Source organism: Nansenia antarctica, assembly GCF_963989245.1.
Source record: "Nansenia antarctica genome assembly, chromosome: 5".
Classification (NCBI taxonomy): Eukaryota; Metazoa; Chordata; class Actinopteri; order Argentiniformes; family Microstomatidae; genus Nansenia; species Nansenia antarctica.
The window spans coordinates 16,456,865-16,461,731 of record NC_137690.1 but is presented as its reverse complement, the minus strand read 5'-3'; positions in this window follow the sequence as shown (position 1 = coordinate 16,461,731).

Below are 4,867 nucleotides of genomic sequence, written 5' to 3'. Positions count from 1 at the left end.
GTGTGTGTGTGTGTGTGTGTGTGTGTGTGTGTGTGTGCGTGTGTGTGTGTGCACACTTATTTCTTATTAGCTTGTAGGCTCCACACTCTCAGCACGGCACAGTGTTTTGAGCGCAATACACTATGGGGCGGACAGTCATAAATATTGATGGCAGATCCCCGTGCAGCTGTTGATGTGCGTGAAGTGATATGACTTGGCTTTGGATGAGGATCCGGTGGGGGGGGGGGGGGGGGGGGGGGGTCAAAAGTTGTAAAACGACAACTGTAAAACTTTGTCTGTTAATGTATTATCCAAGCTGAGGCACTGTATTATCTCCAGAACAGAACAAAGGTTTAACAGGAGTAGATTCCAGATGTGTCCACTGGGGGGTAGATCTGATTGTGTGCATGTGTGCGTGTGTGTGTGTGTGTGTGGGGGGGGTGGTTATAGGTAGTGTATCGCAGCTGGATATGTGTGAATATGGATGTGGGCAATTACTGTACACACACAGATTTGAAGGCAGGACCTGCTGATCACCAGTCCAACTTACTATCCACTAGGCCACCACTAGTCACACGCACGCACGCACGCACGCACAGGCACACACATACACACACACAGAACAGAAGGATGAAAAGGCACTGTGAGCAATAGATCGAGATGAGTGTAATTATGGGAATCCACACTACTCTCCCAGCAAGCACCGACGGACTCAGACAAATTCGGACCAGCCCGATAACGGCCAGATCAAGTCATATCATGACTAGTTAGTATCTGGCCCAGAATATCACCCTATTTCAACAAAAATACATTTTTTTTAAAAAGACAGAAAAAGACTTTGCCACTGAAATAACTAAATGGTTAATCGAGGTAAAAATAACTATTTTATATATAATATTTGTTCAGCTTGAAAGAGAGAGGGTCTAATGTGGTCTACACGATTTTGCGTATCATATCACTTCTCACTGTAAAAAGTGTAATGAAGTCGTTCATTCAATACAATAATTGTTATTTAAAACAGTAGACTCTTATTGATTTGATTATAAAACTTTTTTTTTTTGGACTACAGCTTGATACATTAATTTTGATAGGTACAGATAGATATCTGTTTATAAGATTCGTGCATGCTCACAGGACAAAACGGACAAAGGCAACTGAGAGGATGCTTTTCTGAGTGAGCAATACGGAATGCAAAAGAAAACTTTTTGGAATTAAACGTAGGCTAAGTAGCAAAGTAGGAATTCTGATAATTAGCTAAGTGTAATTGCCAGCAGAAAGACAGGTTATTCTTTAGCAGATAATAAAACCCTGGCGCAAGCCAAATTACATTGTGATGACGCCTTTCAGAGACGTCCAGGACTGGCGATTTTGCGATTTGTAAAGCACAAACAAGCACAAACATGTCATTTCAGGCGTCATCATGACGTCTTTATGACATGTTTGTGCTTGCTGAGCTGTAAACAAACACACACACACACACACACACACACACACACACACACACACAATGCTGCAGTACACACACACACACACACACACACACACACACACACACACACACACACACACACGCACACAACTCACACAGGGTTGTTTTTTGTATTGCGCTGACAATACAATACGTTCATGTGTCATGTAGCAGCTTGTGAGGAAAAGGGGTCTTCATATTCCTTTATACTGCTAAGATACATCCTGTGAATAACTGAGGCATTATTTCACCAGCTGTGTGACTTCTAATGCGACACCAGAAGCCAGAAATGCTGCTGAGGCTACTGATTCATGCTGCTTGAGGCAGAGCTAAGCTGAGTGAACACAAAGGATGTAATTACACTGACTCTAATGCCTAGTATGGTTGGAGGAACTGAAACATCCCCCCAGCTCCAGTCATGGACAGAATTATTGGCTATATTGCACTAATATTGCACTTCTGTCAGATAATGCACCACCTCTCCCAGAAAATGGTTGCAATTACAAATGATTTGGTATTCACATGTTTATTTCTTTTGTTTGCATTGGAACAACACAAAAAACCTGAGAAAAAAGGCCAAATCTGATTCCACACAGAACTCCAAAAATGGACTGGACAAAATGATTGGCAACTTAATATTTGGTAACACACCCTTTGGAAAAAAATTACTGAAATCAATCACTTCCTGTAACCATTCATATGTTTCTTACACCTCTCTACTGGAATTTTGGACCACTCTTCTTTTGCCAACTGCTCCAGGTCTCTCACATTTGAAGGGTGCCTTCTCGTTTTGGGTCATTGTCCTGCTGGAAGATCCATGACCTCTGACGGAGACCCAGCTTTCTGACACAAAATTATTTGCTAGTCTTCAGATTTCATGATGCCATGCACACAGTCAAGGCATCCGGTGGTATAAGCTGCAAAGCAACCCCAAATATCTGTGAACCTCCACCATGTTGAATGAATGAATGAATGAATGGACTTTATTGTCATTGCTACAGTACAGGTACCAAACAACGAAATGTAGGAGGGGTGGCTCCCCTGGTGTTAGGAAAGGAAAAAAAAAAAACTTTAAAAAAAAAATCACAAGAAGGGAAGGAGCTGGTTTACATAAATAAAGGCTATGTACACAATCCACTGTACTATACTGTACAGATAGACGACTAGGGTTGTCATATTGCACAATAGTATTGTTTCACGTTATTTAAAGTGTCACAGTTTGCAGGCTTGAAATGTACATGTTTGTGCCTCAGCACTACACCTGATTTTTTCAGTCCAGCAGCTGCCATACAATCCGTCCAGACTGTCCAGGGCCCAGAACTTAGGTCTTTGCTGTGTTCAGGGCCTGGACGGCCCTGTGGTAGAAGCTGTTCTTCAGTCTGTTAGTCTTAGCGGCCAGGGTCCTGAACCGCCTTTTCGAGGGCAGCCTGGTAAAGTGTACGTACCCAGGGTGGGTCGGGTCCCTGGAGATCTTGGAGGCCTTCATGTTTGACTGTAAGGACTGTGTTCTTTTCTTTGAAGGCCTCATTTCGTTTTATGTAAACAGTAGAATGATGTGCTTTACCAAAAAGCTCTATTGTGCTCTCATCTGTCCACAGGACGTTCTCCCAGAATGATTTTGGCTTCCCCAGGTAAGTTTTGGCGAGCCAATCTGGCTTTTTTATGTCTCTGTGTCAGCAGTGTCCTCCTGGGTCTCCTACCATAGTGTCCCATTTCATTCAGATGGCAACGAATAGTGCGAGCTGACACTGTTGTACCCTGTGTCTGCAGGTCAGCTTGAATTTGTTTGAAGTTGATTTAGATTTTTTTATCCACCATTCGAACAATCCTTCGTTGCAATCGTTCATAAATGTAATATCTTCTGTCCACGTCCAGGGAGGTTAGCGACAGTGCCATGGGCTGTAAACGTCTTGATGACATTGTGGACACAGGAACATTAAGATCTCTGGAGATGGTCTTATAGCCTTGAGATTGTCCATGCTTTTCAGACAATTCTTTGCTCTTCTTTCTTTTCTCCATGCTCAGTGTGGTACATACAGACACACAACACAAAGGTTGAGTCAACTTTTCTCCATTTTACCTGGTTGTAAGTATGATTTCTATACTGCCAGCACCTGTGACTGCCACAGATGAGTTTAAATACAAATTAAAGGAGCATTACATGCTTGAAATACAATTATTTCTTACAATTTAGAATTTTGTCCAGTCCATTTTAGGAGTTCTGTGTGGAATGATATTAGATTAGTTCCAATGCAAACAAAAGAAATAAACATGTGAAGTGGGAGAAGTGGTACATTATCTGACAGTGCAGAGGTGCCAATATTTTTGTCCATGACTGTACATCGTTAAGCACACGCCAATTCAGCTTCTGATGTAATATTCAAAGTGACACAGCAACTGCAATCTATCTCACCGGATTCCCCACTCCACATTATATTGGGAGATTTTAAGCACTGCAAAATGAAGGGCACGTTGTTTGGTTTTTATCAGTATGTGTCATGCCCTACACGTCCTAGTAAAACTTTAGACTCATGCTACGGTCCTATCAAGGAGGCTTATAAATCTTTCGGTGGACTCCCATTCGGATCATCAGATCATAATGTAGTCTACCTCCTACCGACGTAGACAGTGTTAAAACATGAGCAAGTGGTGGCCTGAGGACAGTTCCCTTGCCCTTCAGGGCTGCTTCGAGTGACGTGTCAGTGTTCTTGGACTCTTCAGACGACATAAACAAACGTACTGACGTGGTTACTTACGTTTTGTAAAGACTCTATGATCCCTACCAAGGAAGTGAAAGTCTTCCAAAATAATAAACTCTGGGTTTCAAAATTTTGAAAGGAAATCTGCTTTTAATAGAGGTGATGTAACCTGGGAGAGGGAAAGAGGATAAGAATAGAGGTAAGGGCTGAAGTTGAGAAAGCTAAAATTAATTACAAAGACAAGATAGAGACAGAGTTTGGAAGCAATAACCCAAGAGCTGCCTGGAACAGAATGACTGCGTGTTATGAGAGGGGGAATAAGGCAGTTAGTCTTGATGGTTTTAACTCTGATACACAACTAGCTGACAGTTATGAGTTCTACTTGAGGTTTGATAAACAAGACTTTACAAACCAGACAGATGAGCTGAGCAACAGGTGTAGGTTGGGTCAAAAAAGTACCATTGATGTTGACACTGTTGCAAAGCTGAAAGAGGCCCTGATGAATTCTGTGGTAAGGTGCATTACAGATTAGATTAGATTCTACATTGAAAGCGTGATTTAGTCCAGGAGTAGGCTTTGCACAAATTGAACTAAGCACTTTCTACACTCAGAAATGTACTTGTCCTTTGTCTTCACATTAAGCGATTTTGCACTGTACTGTATTGTATTGTTGTCTCTGTGTCCTGTCTGGTATGTTGTCTTTCATGTTGTATTTATGATG